This window comes from Phyllobates terribilis, unplaced genomic scaffold, assembly GCF_046119375.1.
Source record: "Phyllobates terribilis strain yellow unplaced genomic scaffold, ASM4611937v1 Scaffold_5__5_contigs__length_657084704, whole genome shotgun sequence".
Classification (NCBI taxonomy): domain Eukaryota; kingdom Metazoa; phylum Chordata; class Amphibia; order Anura; family Dendrobatidae; genus Phyllobates; species Phyllobates terribilis.
The window spans coordinates 282,207,037-282,223,779 of NW_027362765.1; positions in this window are offsets into that span (position 1 = coordinate 282,207,037).

Sequence of the window (16,743 nt, forward strand, 5' to 3'; positions counted from 1 at the left end):
TAGATTTTTTTCTTCTCACACAATTTACTGATCAGGTTAATTAATTTTATATTTGGCTAAAACCAGACTTTTGTTGACATGGAGATACCAAATATGCTTATTTTATTTTTTTATTTCATTATTTTTCATAGGGGAAAATAGGGTGATTCAAATCATTTTTTTCTTTAATTTTAAAAAAAAATATTATCTTTTTAATTTATTTGTCAGTTCCCTAGGAGACTTGAACCTGCAATTTTCCGATCAAGTGTACTATATACTATTATGACAGTATTGCAGTATATAGTAAAAATCACTATCTCTTATGAATGGCAGTCACAGGCTGGTCTTCATAGGAGTACCGTCATAGAAAGCACAAGTGATGGCAAGCAAGTGTTCTTCAACATACCCATGGCTGCCATATCAACCCTTCGGCACCCTGTAATCACGTCATGGAGGGTCAGATAGGCACTTGAAATGGCATGTCCAGGGGCGTACATAGGAATCATGGGGCCCCATAGCAGAAGTTCTAATTGGGGCCCCCCCTTCCCAAAAGAAAAATGTAAATAATTGTTGGGTGCACAGAAGAGTAGATCTCACAACTTTCCAGCTTTTGCATAGCAATTAATAAATTGGGTACAGTAGTTCATTGCAGTTTGTGGGGAATATTTTTTTCATAAGAATTTGGGAAAGTTATGAAATGTCCTATAAATGTCTGTCCTATTCCTGATCTAAGGGTCTAGACTTGTAGCTGAGATTAATCTGTGCTACAATAAATGTATCACTTAAACATGAGCCATGTATGAGGGAGTCGCAGTTGGAGTCTGTGTCATGGAAATTGAGGAGTCGGAGGTTTGGCTTACTGACTCTACAGCCCTGCCTACTGTACCCCACCTCAACTCCCAGGGCAAAGTATGGTGACCCCAACACAGTATAATCCCCCAACTGTGACCCCCACACAGCCTTCCATGCAGTATAGTGGGCCTACATACAGTATAATGGCCCCCTCACCTCTCCACACTCCACTGAGTATAATGCATTCCCCATGGTCCTCCACACAGTATAATGCACTCGCCATGGTCCTCCATGCAGTATAATGCACTCGCCATGGTCCTCCACGCAATATAATGCACTCGCCATGGTCCTCCACGCAGTATAATGCACTCACCATGGTCCTCCATGCAGTATAATGCACTCGCCATGGTCCTCCACGCAGTATAATGCACTCGCCATGGTCCTCCACGCAGTATAATGCACTCCATGGTCCTTCACACAGTATAATGCACTCCCTATGGTCCTGTACACAGTATAATGCGCTCCCCATGGTCCTGCACACAGTATAATGCACTCCATGGTTCTCCACACAGTATAATGAACTCCCCATGGTCCTCCACACAGTATAATGCGCTCCCCATGGTCCTGTACACAGTGTAATGAACTCCCCATGGTCCTCCACACAGTATAATGAACTCCCCATGGTTCTGTATGCAGTATAATGCAGCCCCCCATAGGGTAAAAGGCAGCCCCACCATAGGGTAAAATGCAGCCCCAGACCTCCAGTATTATCGGTACTCACTGATTTACAAAAATAAATAAATACATACATACTTACCGCTCCTCGTTCCCCGCTGCTTCAGTCTCTGCAGCGCGTCTCTGTCATCACCTCAGCATCTGCCAGCTCCACTGTCTGACACAGCGTGGAGCATCATCACCCCACTGCGTCAGAAGCAGAGGAGTAATGATGGGAGATGGAGTGTCATATGACTATCCCTCCTCCATCATTGCTTTCAACCAGGGCCGGCTCCAGGTTTTCGTGGGCCCCGGGCAAAAGAGTCTCAGTGGCCCCTTTAATACATACAGCATTCATGATGCACAGATACAGCGGAGAAATGTAGGTATACAACACAGGGCAAAGGCCCCTCACCCTTCACATATGCAGATATGCACATACACGCACACAGTACGCAGACATGCACACACACGGCACGCAGACATGCAGATGGTACACAGATATGCACACATACATATGCAGACAAGCACATACACAGATACGTACATATTTGAACACATTCTTAAAAACACATAAAACAGACATAAATATATATATATATATGCACAGTCATACACACTGACATACACACAATACACATTAGAAATATATTGAATCTGGAGACTGGGAAATCTGGCGACAAGCCTTACTTACCTGCCCCTTGTCCTGTGTCCGGTCCAGCTGTGCAGGGCCGCCGGCATGTCTGATGGCCATCACAGGCTTTGGACCATCAGAGGGGCCCACTCACCATCGGGGCCCAGACCGCTCCCCCAGCATGTCCACAAGGATGACCTCCGGCGGTGTTTGATTGCCGGCTCTTAATCGGGGTTCCCCTCCTGCACTCTCTGCTCTACCGGCGCTGCTTAATTTCTGGCACTTCATCAGGGTCCCCCCTCGAGGCCTCCCTTCATCAAGGCCCCCCACAGGATCTCCCTTGAACAGGGCCCCCACGAGGCCTCCCTTCATTAAAGACCCCGACGATGCCTCCCTTCATCAAGGACCCCCACGGGGCCTCCCTTTATCAAGGACCCCCACGTGGCCTCCCTTCATCAAGGACCCCCCCGGGCCTCCCATCATCAAGGACCCCCCCCCGGGCCTCCTTTCATCAAGGACCCACACGGGCTCTCCCTTCATCAAGGACCCCACACGGGGTCTCCTTTTATCAAGGACCCCCCACGGGGTCTCCCTTCATCAGGGACCCCCTCAGTGCCTCACTTCAACAGGGCCCCCCCTCCATCGGGTCTTCCCTTCAACAGGGCCCCCCCCTCCATCGGGGCCAGCCTTCAAGAGGGACCCCCTCCATCGGGGCCTCCCTTAAACAGGGCCCCCGCTCCATTGGGGCACCCCTCCTGCACCTCCCGCTCCCCTGTTTGATTGCCGCCACCCGCCGACACTTTTTTCAGACATGGCCGCGCGCAGTGCGCTGTGTGGCTGTGTCTGGTAGTAATGACGTGGCAGGGGCGACACAAGCACAAATAAAGACGCAGTGTCTCCCCTGCGTGTCATTACAACCAGACACAGCCGCACCGCGCATGGCCATGTCTGAATACAGTGGCGATGGCAATCAAACAGCGGAAAGGGGGTTGCAGAAGGGGGGCGACTGCTATCGGGCCCCCCCGGCTCACGGGCCCCATAGCAGTAGCGTGGCCTATTCACGTGACCGCAAAACACAAAATGGAAAAAACAAACAGGAGGGTTCTAACAGTACCCCCTCTTTTATGAGGATCCTCCGGATCCTCCAGGCCCAGGCCTATCCGGAAACCTCTTGTGGAAAGCTTTAACAAGCCTAGGAGCAGAGACATCATCCGACCTTACCCAGGAGTTGTCCTCGGGACCGAAACCCTTTCAGGAGACAAGTTACTGTAATCTCCCTCTATGCCATCTAGAATTCAAGATACGAGAAATTTCATATTCGCCGTCTTCCACCACAGGAGGAACTGTGACAGTGGCGTCCCTATCTGATACATCAGCCTTTTTCAACAAGGAAACATGAAACACAGGACTAATCTTCAAGGAAGTAGGGATATCCAACCTAACAGCAGACGGGTTAACAACCTGAAGCACCTTAAATAGACCCACAAACTTAGGACCCAGTTTTTTAGAGGGAATCCTCAACCGCAGGTTCTTTGAGGACAACCAAACCATGTCACCCACAGTAAACAAAACCTCCTTACGTTTCCTGTCAAAATACTTCTTGGACTTCTTGTTAGCCTCTTGAAGGTTGCAACGTACATTAGTCCAAACTCTCTCCAAATCACTGGAAAAATTCTCCTCCTCCGGCACCACCGACCCTAATCTGGAGAACGAACCAAAAGATGGATGTATCCCAGTACAACTAAAAAAAGGAGAACACCCAGCAGAGGAGGATGTATGATCGTTAAGTGAAAATTCTGCGAGAGGCAGAAACTCAGACCACACCTCTTGACTGTCCGCCACAAAACAACGCAAAAACTGTTCAACATCCTGGTTCTTTCTTTCAGTCTGTCCGTTAGACTCAGGATGATAACCAAACAAAAATGACAAATGGACTCCCAACCTGTCACAAAAAGCACGCCAAAAGCAAGCCACAAACTGAGGTCCTCTATCAGAAACAATATCCGTGGGAACGCCAGGGAGCTTGACAATCTCCTTAACAAACGCCTTAGCGAGTGTCTTGGCGCAGGGCAACTTAATAAATGGAACCAAATGACACATCTTACTAAAACAGTCCACGACCACCTAGATGACAGTAAAACCCTCGGACACAGGAAGATCAGTAGTAAAATCCATTGTGAGATGCGTCCAAGGAGCACTAGGAACCTCCAGGGGGCAAAGCAACCCCGCAGCAGGAGTATGTGAAGTCTTTGACCTAGCACACACAGTACATTGATGCACCCACTTGATGACTTCCTTCTGCCATCCAGTCCACCAAAAACTGCGACTGATAAGTCTCTTAGTCTCCGAAATTCCTGGATGACCTGCCAACTAAGACTCATGACACTCCACAAACAAATCTCTCCTAAAGGCTCTAGGCACGAACAACCTCCCATGGGGAGTGTTAGATGAAGCATCATCTTGAGCTTTCAGAATCCCATTCTCTAAAACGCAGTCCAATGCCGCCACCACAACTCCTTTCTGTAAAATGCTCTCCTCCTCCTCGGGACCGACCGTAGGAGAGAAGCTGCGAGATAAAGCATCGGCTTTAACATTCTTAGTACCAGGGATATAGGTAACAGAAAAATGAAACCGAGAAAAACAAAGTGCCCACCTAGCTTGACGGGCATTCAAGTGCTTGGCAGCATCCAGATAGATCAAATTCTTATGATCTGTGAAAACCTGAATAGGAAATCTAGCGCCTTCCAAAAAATTACGCCAATGTTCAAACGCGAGTTTAATAGCCATCATCTCTCGATTTCCAACATCATAATATAGTTCGGTTTCCGAAAAATTTTTCGAAAAGAAGGCACAAGGCACTCAGGAGAACAAGGATGTAGTCCATCCTTGTTCTCCTGAGGCAAAACTGCTCCGACCCCCACCAATGAAGTATCGACCTCAACCAAAAAAGGCTTAGTTTCATCAGGCCGCATAAGGATAGGGGCAGAACTGAATCTCTCTTTGAGATACTCAAATGCTTCAATGGCCTCAGTAGTCCACTGGACCATATTCTCACCTTTCCTGGTGAGATCGGTCAGAGGCTTAACAATTCTAGAAAAATTCTTAATGAATTTCCTGTAATAATTGGCAAAACCCCAAAATCTCTGTATAGATTTCAAACCAATAGGCCTAGGCCATTCCTGCACAGCCTGAACCTTCACTGGGTCCATCTCAAAACCCTCGCTGGAGACAATGTAGCCCAAAAAACTAATTTTCTGCACAGCGAACTCACATTTCTCCAGCTTAGCAAAGAGTGAATTATCACTCAATAACTGCAAAACTTCACGTACACTCTGCCAATGGGACTCTAAATCTGGTGAATAAATCAAAATGTCATCCAAATACACAACCACATTCTTACCAATCAAAGGTCTCAGGATGTCATTAATAAGGTTCTGAAAAAATGCAGGTACATTGGTAAGACCAAAAGGCATCACCAGATTACGGAGTGTTAAAAGCAGTTTTCCATTCATCACCCTCCTTCACTCGTAACAAATTGTATGCCCCCCGGAGATCAATTTTAGAGAACCACTTGGCCCCCACCAACTGGTTAAACAAGTCAGGAATTAATGGCAATGGGTAGGAATTGCGTACGGTAATCTTATTAATTTCACGAAAATCCAGACAGGGACGTATAACCCCGTCCTTTTTTTTAACAAAGAAAAATCCAACTGCCACAGGCGACTTAGAAGGTCTAATGTGACCAGCAGCCATGCTACTCTGTATGTACTCCTCCAAGGCCTTTCTTTCAGGAATAGTCAGATTAAACAAGCGACTCTTGGGAAGAGTAGCTCCAGGAACAAACTCAATGGCGCAATCATAATCCCTATGAGGAGGTAAAACTTGTGACTTCTCCTCTGAAAAAACCCTCCAAAAATCTTGAATAGGTACAGGTAATTCCCTTTTTTCCATAGCAGCAATGCGACCATTACAACATTTATCATAGCACTTCGGACTCCAAGACTTAATCACATTAGTAGACCAGTCCAGCAAAGGATTGTGCTGTTTTAACCAAGGCAAACCTAAAACGACTGGAGAGGGTAAATTATCGAATGCAACCAAGTCCAAAATTTCTTGGTGAACTCCATTGATAGTGAAGGGAAATGCAGCAACTTTGTGAGTAATACATTTCAAGGGAGTGTTATCAATTACAATCACAGAAATAGGTGATGACAAAGGTTTGGATTTCAATTTAAGGTTTTCCAAAAACCCTTTATCAATCACATTAAGCGTTGTACCACAATCCACAAATACCTGAAATTCAATCAAATTTTCCTGCAAAGTAGTACTCCCAGAAAGAAATACTCCTGCAGAGCGAAAACAAGCTATACGGGCGTAACTGGCATTTTTTTTTCTTTACTTAAATGAAGCTCACAATACTTAATCAAATGGTCAGCTTTACCACAATAAAGACACAATCCCTCGGCGAATCTCCGGTCTCTTTCCTGAGAGCGGAGTGACATCGACCCAACCTCCATTGGTTCTACACCATCAAAGCAGATTTTCTGGGGACTAGGACCTGACATTACTGGAATCTTTACCTCATGCACCCTGGACCTCAGTCTCCTGTCCACACGAACAGCTAACTGCAATCAACCCTTTTACTCAAGACCAGCAAGAAATAAACATTTCAGCGCAGGATCATTGCATTTGACTTCTGAAGCCCATCTCCTGATGTGTGTGCAATAATTTTCAACATCACCTGACCCCTGATTCAAATGCCTGAGTTCAGCCTCAGCAGATGAGATTCTATCAGGATCGTCATATAATAGCCCCATAGCAGAAAAAATTCCTCTACATACCTTGATCATTAGGTTGGAGACAAAAGGCCCACCCCTGTGGTTCATTGCGCAAAAGTGACATAATAAAACCAATGCGCTGTGATTCATTCCCAGAGGACCTTGGTCTCAAATGAAAATATAACAAACAAGCATTTTTAAAGGAAAAAAAATCTTGCTGTTTACCATAAAAAACATCAGGCAGTCCTACCTTGGGTTCCACAAAATGCGCTCCAGAACAGCTACTCTCGTATTGCTGTAGCTCAGACACCTCCAGAGACAATCCCTGCAAGCGTTGAGCCAAATCCTGGACGGAAACCATACTGATCCCCGAATTTCTTTCCTTTTAGTTTTTTGGGCTGGACTTACTGTTATAATCTGCAACAAGTACTAAGGAAAGATAGGGGAAAGCAGTCCCTACAGTAAGACTAAGCTGAATCCCTACGAGGTAGCGAGCTGGAGTAGGAATACTGTCCTGGTTTGTCCACTGCACAATGTGCATAGAGTTTGTAAAAATAAGCTCTATTGGCTGAGTCATGGTTTACTCACTATTTTGGCTGTGACAGCTAGCCAAAATGCCAAAAAGGCCGGTTGTTAAGGGACGTGGATGTGGACGTGGTGTTGTCAGTGATGCGTGAGAAGGCACTCAGTCTGTGTCAGGTCAGAAGAAGCTTGATGCATCCACTATGTTCCTGGAAAAATTTCCTGGTCTGGAACGTTAACATGTGTGGAAGCCAGAAGAGCGAGAGCTGATTCTGTCTTGGATAGCTGACGAGGCCTCTAAGCATTTGTCAAGCAGCAGCAAAACTACCACAACCACACGGTCTACTGTGGATACACAGAAGTCTGGCCCATCCAATCCTGAAGCTGGTTCTCCTTCCTCCCGCCAATATCAGTCACAGGAGACATATGAACCCAAGATTAGCCACACCGAGGATCTGTTTGGTACATATCCTTAGGTTGGCTCTGGCCTATCACCGTGCAGCATTGAAGAGGGACAAGAGGAGGTGGCATGCGTGGATGCTCAAGTATTTGAGGACCTACAGCCAGAAGAAAGCCACTTGGAGGAACGTCATTCACTGTCTCCAGAGGTGGAGGTTGATGATGATGAAACACAGTTGCCATCAGGTCAGCCTACAATGTCAACTGGGAAGGAGGATGAGATGGATGACGAGGTGGTTGATGATGAGTCAACTGATCCGACCTGGACCGTTGGCACGCATACCCATGACAGCAACACAGAGGAAGATGGATATGTAGCGTCAACACAGGCACCAAGGGGTCATGGTTTGCCCAGAGTGATAACTGGGTCAGCTGTTACCAAGAACACACCCGCTGTGTGCCAAGTCAGGGCAAAGGGGCATTCAGCTGCTGTGTGGAATTTTTTTTCTGAAAGTCCTTCAGAGAAAAATAAATATTGAAGTCTGTAGCATCTGCCTTACCAAGTAGAGCAGAGGCCAGGACAAAGGAAACATGAGAACCACCAGTATGAGAAACCACATGGCAGCCAAGCATCCCAGTAGATGGGCAGAACACTAGGGTACCAAATCTGCGTCTGTAAGTCAAACCAATGCCATGTCGCCTGGGCTATGTCCTTCAGAATTTGCTGTTCAGGAAGCAGGCGCTCATACCTCCTGCCCACAAGCTGCGGTTGCTCACACACAGCGAACATCAACCACATTCACTTCCTTGACCCAGCGAAGCGTCCAATTGACCATGCCTGAGAGCTTGGAAATAAAGCGTAAATACCCAGCCATGCACCCACAGGCACAAATACTAAACTCGCACATTGCCAAATTGCTAGCTGTGGAGATGTTGCCATTTAGGCTTGTGGGAACAGAGTATTTCCATGATCTCTTGGCTGTGGCTGCCCCACGATTGTTTGAACCCTCCTGTTTGTTTTTTCGATCTTGTGTTTTGTGGTCACGTGACCATCTGCCTTTATATTCCAGCTCCGCCCTTTTGGCTGTGCTGGACTTCAGTGTTTGACTGTTTCTCTAGCCAGGTACTTCGGTGCCTTTCTCTGTCAGTTCGCTTGGTCCTTCGGGGACCTCAAGTACCTTTTTTTCAGTTTGTCTTTTTGTGTTCTGCAACAACTTCTCTGTTTAGGAGGTGTCCCATTTTTGTCCCAGTCCTTAGCTCTTTAAGGGACCCCTCCACTTATGCTATAGGTCTTCATTCAGACAAGCCGAGGACTAAGGCGGGCCTGTTCGCTAGGAACAGTCAGCCCGCTACATTGTAGGGATTCAGCTTAGTCTTACTGTAGGGACAGCTTTCCCCTATCTTTCCTTAGTACTTGTTGCAGATCATAACAGCGATACAGCGTTCCCGGCCGCCACTATTTTGTCCGGTGTGCCTTCCCTGCATTACACAGGCACGTGTTAAACAATCTGAACCGTGCTCTCATCAAGGCTGTAACCGAGAAGGTCCACCTAACAACAGACACCTGGAAAAGTTGTTGTGGACAGGGACGATACATTTCTGTCATGGCACACTAGGTGAACCTGATGGAGGGTGGGACAAAGGGGCAGACTGTAATATCACACATCCTACTCACGCCAAGAATAGCGGGCCCAACTTCTGTCAGGGTTTCCGACTCTTCATATTCCACTTCCTCTCTCCCCTTCTCTTGCTCCTCATCCTCTGCTGAATTACCCTCCCCATCACTGCCAAGCTGAGACCTGTGCAGCAGCAACACGCTCTGCTGAAGTTGATCTGTTTAGGTCAGAAAGCACAAACTGAAGCAGAGTTGTGGCAAGCTATAAAACAGCAGACCAATCAGTAGCTCTCCCCGCTGCACCTCCAACCCAGTCTGGTCATCTGCGATAATGGGCGTAATCTCGTGGCGGCTTTAAAGGTTGGCAAGCAGGTACACGTGCCATGCATGGCTCATGTGCTGAACCTAGGTATTCAGAACTTTCTGAAAACTTACCGTAACTTGCCTTACCTACTTGAGAAGGTGCGCCGTATTAGCGCCCATTTCTGTCAGTCCTCTACCGCTTTTGCTGCTCTTACAGCTCTGCAAAAGCACTTGAATTTGCCAAGTCACCGACTCATTTGCAACCTGCCCACGCGTTGGAACTCAACCTATCATATGTTAGCGAGGATTAGTGAACAGCAGAGGGCAGTAGCTGAATACCAGCTTCAACATGCCCGTCAGACTGAGAGTCAGCCACCACACATAACTGTCGAGTGGGTGTGGATCGCTGACAATTGTGAGATTCTTGAGAACTTTGAGTACTGCACCAACTTTGTGAGCGGTGATCAGGCTATTATCAGCGTAACCATCCCGCTGCTGTGTCTCTTGAAACAATCACTGCATAATCTCTAAGAGGAAGCAATGAGTGCCCAGCATGTTGGTATGGAGCCAGATTTCCCAATGGGTGATACTACCCAGCCCAGCCAATATTGTGAGGCAACATTGAGTGATGAGGAGGAAGATGTGGAGGATGAGGAGGGAGAGGACTTGTTTTTCCATGCTACCGAGGGAACTCATAATGCTACAGAGGGGACACCCAACCATAGTTTCATCTCTGTCCAGCCTGGATGGACTGGAGAGGAGGAGGTGGAGGAGAAGGCGAGTCAGAGTGATGAGAGGATGGGTACTATTTCTACTGTTGGGGACACAGAACACTTGCCTTTTTGCAGCTTTGCCCACATGGCACAGTTCATGTGTAAGTGTCTGTGGCAAGACCCTCGTGTGATACACATTTTATCCAACAATAATAATAACAATAATTTTTATTCATATAGCGCCAACATATTCCGCAGCACTTTACAATTAAGAAGGGACATGTACATACAATAAGTTCAATACAAGGTAAGACAGTATAAACAGTTACATTAGGAGTAGAGATGAGCGTTGTTCGACTCGAACTGTTCGCCAATCTCAAATTCGAACTGTTTTGGGCGGTGTTCGAGCCGTTCGGCGAACACGAACGATTTGAGAAAAATTCGGCTGTTCGAGGTTATGTTCGATAACTGTTCGTGCACCAAAATCATAACTGGATTTTTTCTCAGTAATGATGAAAATTAATGTTAATACGCAGTTTGAGTGTACAGCGGGGTGGGGGGAGGGGCAGGGGATGGATCTCTGCAGGAATAATGAAGATCTCCATTTTTTTTTCTCTTTCCCGCATTTGCAGTGGGGAGGTGCAATCTGTCAGCCTATCAGCAGTGCACACACGGAGCGAAGTGCTTTTTTTCACGCAAGCAAGGGCATGTGTCATTGGCAGTGTATGTGACATGTCCTTGCCCTATAAGACCAAGCCATTTTCCCCGTCGCCACCATTTTCTCACTGCTGCAGCTGCGTGTTAGACGGCACCGCTGTTGCTGTGTGCGCTATACCTTGTTAATTTCAAGCCAATTTTCGCACAAATCTACAGATAGCTTGGGAGTAGGGAATAGTTTTAAGGACTAGGTTACAGCATTTCCTACGACTTTTATGAGGCAGGTCTGTGCTCTTAAATAGATAGATTGTGGAAGTAAAGACTAATTGTAATTGCAGTCCTTTTCAGGACTAGGTTACATCAATTCCTATCAGTTTTTGCCAGGCAGGTCTGTGCCTGTGCTGTGCAAGTTTTTTTTCACAGCATTTGGCTGAATCTAGCAAAGCTAATCCTTTTTGGCCTATTGCAGAGTGTGTTAGTCAGTGGAGTAGCCTATCTGTGTTGCAAGATATACCAACTGTGTAGAGAATACCAATTTTTTTACTGCACCTAGTGAAGTAAAATCTTTTGGGCATAGCATCATTCTGTTAGTCCATCTATACTGACCTCCATCAGGTTGCAAACTGAATATAATTTTTTTCTGCATCTAGCTCTGAAAAAATATTTGGCCTTCTAGCAGTGTGTGGGACTTTCTCTATTAGTCCATCTATACTGACATCCATCAGGTTGCAAATTAAAAATAATTTTTTGTCTGCATCTAGCTCTGAAAAAATATTTGACCTTCTAGCAGTGTGTGGGACTTTCTCTATTAGTCCATCTATACTGACCTCCATCAGGTTGCAAATTCAAAATAAGCTTTTGTCTGCATCTAGCTCTGAAAAAATATTTGGCCTTCTAGCAGTGTGTGGGACTTTCTCTTTTAGTCCATCTATACTGACCTCCATCAGGCTACAAATTAAAAATAATTTTTATCTGCATCTACCTCTGAAACAATATTTGGCCTTCTAGCTGTGTGTGGGACTTGTTCTATTAGTCCATCTATACTGACCTCCATCAGGTTGCAAACTGAATATAATTTTTTTCTGCGTCTAGCTCTGAAAAAATATTTGGCCTTCTAGCAGTGTGTGGGACATTCTCTATTAGTCCATCTATACTGACCTCCATCAGGTTGCAAATTAAAAATAATTTTTTGTCTGCATCTAGCTCTGAAAAAATATTTGGCCTTCTAGCAGTGTGTGGGACTTTCTCTATTAGTCCATCTATACTGACCTCCATCAGGTTGCAAATTAAAAATAATTTATATCTGCATCTAGCTCTGAAAAAATATTTGGCCTTCTAGCAGTGTGTGGGACTTTCTCTATTAGTCCATCTATACTGACCTCCATCAGGTTGCAAACTGAATATATTTTTTTTCTGCATCTACCTCTGAAAAATATTGGGCTTCTAGCTGTGTGTGGGACTTGTTCTATTAATCCATCTATACAGACATCCATCAGGTTGCAAACTGAATATAATTTTTTTCTGCATCTACCTCTGAAAAAATATTTGGGCTTCTAGCTGTGTGTGGGACTTGTTCTATTAGTCCATCTATACTGACCTCCATCAGGTTGCAAACTGAATATAATTTTTTTCTGCGTCTAGCTCTGAAAAATATTTGGCCTTCTAGCAGTGTGTGGGACTTTCTCTATTAGTCCATCTATACTGACCTCAATCAGGTTGCAAATTAAAAATAATTTATATCTGCATCTAGCTCTGAAAAAATATTTGGCCTTCTAGCAGTGTGTGGGACATTCTCTATTAGTCCATCTATACTGACCTCCATCAGGTTGCAAATTAAAAATAATTTTTTTCTGCATCTAGCTCTGAAAAAATATTTGGCCTTCTAGCAGTGTGTGGGACTTTCTCTATTAGTCCATCTATACTGACCTCCATCAGGTTGCAAATTAAAAATAATTTATATCTGCATCTAGCTCTGAAAAAATATTTGGCCTTCTAGCAGTGTGTGGGACTTTCTCTATTAGTCCATCTATACTGACCTCCATCAGGTTGCAAACTGAATATATTTTTTTTCTGCATCTACCTCTGAAAAATATTGGGCTTCTAGCTGTGTGTGTGACTTGTTCTATTAATCCATCTATACAGACATCCATCAGGTTGCAAACTGAATATAATTTTTTTCTGCATCTACCTCTGAAAAAATATTTGGGCTTCTAGCTGTGTGTGGGACTTGTTCTATTAGTCCTTCTATACTGACCTCCATCAGGTTGCAAACTGAATATAATTTTTTTCTGCATCTAGCTCTGAAAAAATATTTGGCCTTCTAGCAGTGTGTGGGACTTTCTCTATTAGTCCATCTATACTGACCTCCATCAGGTTGCAAATTAAAAATAATTTTTATCTGCATCTAGCTCTGAAAAAATATTTGGCCTTCTAGCAGTGTGTGGGACTTTCTCTATTAGTCCATCTATACTGACCTCCATCAGGTTGCAAATTCAAAATAATTTTTTGTCTGCATCTAGCTCTGAAAAAATATTTGGCCTTCTAGCAGTGTGTGGGACTTTCTCTATTAGTCCATCTATGCTGACCTCCATCAGGTTGCAAATTAAAAACAATTTATATCTGCATCTAGCTCTGAAAAAATATTTGGGCTTCTAGCAGTGTGTGGGACTTTCTCTATTAGTCCATCTATACTGACCTCCATCAGGTTGCAAATTAAAAATAATTTTTTGTCTGCATCTAGCTCTGAAAAAATATTTGGCCTTCTAGCAGTGTGTGGGACTTTCTCTATTAGTCCATCTATACTGACCTCCATCAGGTTGCAAACTGAATATATATTTTTTTCTGCATCTACCTCTGAAAAAATATTGGGCTTCTAGCTGTGTGTGGGACTTGTTCTATTAATCCATCTATACAGACCTCCATCAGGTTGCAAACTGAATATAATTTTTTTCTGCATCTACCTCTGAAAAAATATTTTGGCTTCTAGCTGTATGTGGGACTTGTTCTATTAATCCATCTATACAGACCTCCATCAGGTTGCAAACTGAATATAATTTTTTTCTGCATCTACCTCTGAAAAAATATTTGGGCTTCTAGCTGTGTGTGGGACTTGTACTATTAGTCCATCTATACTGACCTCCATCAGGTTGCAAACTGAATATAATTTTTTTCTGCATCTAGCTCTGAAAAAATATTTGGCCTTCTAGCAGTGTGTGGGACTTTCTCTATTAGTCCATCTATACTGACCTCCATCAGGTTGCAAATTAAAAATAATTTTTATCTGCATCTAGCTCTGAAAAAATATTTGGCCTTCTAGCAGTGTGTGGGACTTTCTCTATTAGTCCATCTATACTGACCTCCATCAGGTTGCAAATTCAAAATAATTTTTTGTCTGCATCTAGCTCTGAAAAAATATTTGGCCTTCTAGCAGTGTGTGGGACTTTCTCTATTAGTCCATCTATACTGACCTCCATCAGGCTGTAAATTAAAAATAATTTTTATCTGCATCTACCTCTGAAAAAATATTTGGCCTTCTAGCTGTGTGTGGGACTTGTTCTATTAGTCCATCTATACTGACCTCCATCAGGTTGCAAACTGAATATCATTTTTTTCTTCATCTAGCTCTGAAAAAATATTTGGCCTTCTAGCAGTGTGTGGGACTTTCTCTATTAGTCCATCTATACTGACCTCCATCAGGTTGCAAATTAAAAATAATCTATATCTGCATCTAGCTCTGAAAAAATATTTGGACTTCTAGCAGTGTGTGGGACTTTCTCTATTAGTCCATCTATACTGACCTCCATCAGGTTGCAAACTGAATATATATTTTTTCTGCATCTACCTCTGAAAAAATATTTGGGCTTCTAGCTGTGTGTAGGACTTGTTCTATTAGTCCATCTATACTGACCTCCATCAGGTTGCAAACTGAATATAATTTTTTTCTGCATCTAGCTCTGAAAAAATATTTGGCCTTCTAGCAGTGTGTGGGACTTTCTCTATTAGTCCATCTATACTGACCTCCATCAGGTTGCAAACTGAATATATTTTTTTTCTGCATCTACCTCTGAAAAAATATTTGGGCTTCTAGCTGTGTGTAGGACTTGTTCTATTAGTCCATCTATACTGACCTCCATCAGGTTGCAAACTGAATATAATTTTTTTCTGCATCTAGCTCTGAAAAAATATTTGGCCTTCTAGCAGTGTGTGGGACTTTCTCTATTAGTCCATCTATACTGACCTCCATCAGGTTGCAAATTAAAAATAATTTATATCTGCATCTAGCTCTGAAAAAATATTTGGCCTTCTAGCAGTGTGTGGGACTTTCTCTATTAGTCCATCTATACTGACCTCCATCAGGTTGCAAACTGAATATATTTTTTTTCTGCATCTACCTCTGAAAAAATATTTGGGCTTCTAGCTGTGTATAGGACTTGTTCTATTAGTCCATCTATACTGACCTCCATCAGGTTGCAAACTGAATACAATTTTTTTCTGCATCTACATCTGAAAAAATATTTGGGCTTCTAGCTGTGTGTGGGACTTGTTCTATTAGTCCATCTATACTGACCTCCATCAGGTTGCAAATCGAATATAATTTTTTTCTGCATCTAACCCAGCCAATAGTTTTGGCCTAATACCACAGTTTGGCCACTTAGCTCTGCTCGGTTCCCATCCTTTGTTTTTTTGTGCAAACAACTCCAGAGTTGTGAATTAGTTAACCACCAAAATGAGTGGAAAAAGGCCTGCTGCTGGTGGAAAGGGGAATAGGCGTGTTGGGAAGGGGAAAAATGGTTGTGTCCGTGGGGTAGGTGTTAAAGCAACAGTAACATCTGCAGAAGAAAGACCATCTTCCAGCCAAACTAAAATGTCTACTTCTTTTAGCGGACAATGTGATAAGATCCCTTTCTTACGGCCACGCCAATCGCTACAAATTCCAGATGAGGCACAAAAACAGCAGGTGCTTCAACGGATATCAAGTGGGCTCTCCTCCACATCAACTTCAACATCACAAATACTCCAGTCCTCAAAGGTGTCACCCCAATCGCACTTGCTTCCTCACAGCTCCCAAATCTCCAGCTGCCCGTCTGAGTATGAGGTAGAACAGATGGTTGAGTCTGCAGAGCTGTTTACTCATACTATAGCCTGGGAATCAGAGGTCGACTCCAGCGCTTCTGTGAATCCAGACGAGGAAATGATCTGCACTGATGCCCAGAATCTTTATGAGTCGGATCCAGGACCAGAAGCAGAAGGTTCTGACCATAATGTAGACCCTCATTCCCAAACTGTAACTCCTGTTGGTGGAGACAATGAGGAAGACGATGATGAGACTCAAATACCTGATTGGAGCGACAACTTTAGTTTTTTGTCAGGGCAGGAACAGGTTGGCTCAGAGGACGACGGTTGTGATAACACACAGGGTGATGATGATGAGGTTGGAGATCCCACTTACTGTCAACCCACAGTCAGCCAAGAGATGAGGTCAGCAGAGGAGGTGCAAGAGGATGCTAATGACGATGAGGTCAGGTTGCGCCTTCCTGGACAGAGACATAGTACTGGAATCACGTCAACAACTGCATCCTCAAACACAACTCTGCCTCTCACCACAAGTCGTGGTGGCTCTTCAGGTCGCATGGGTGC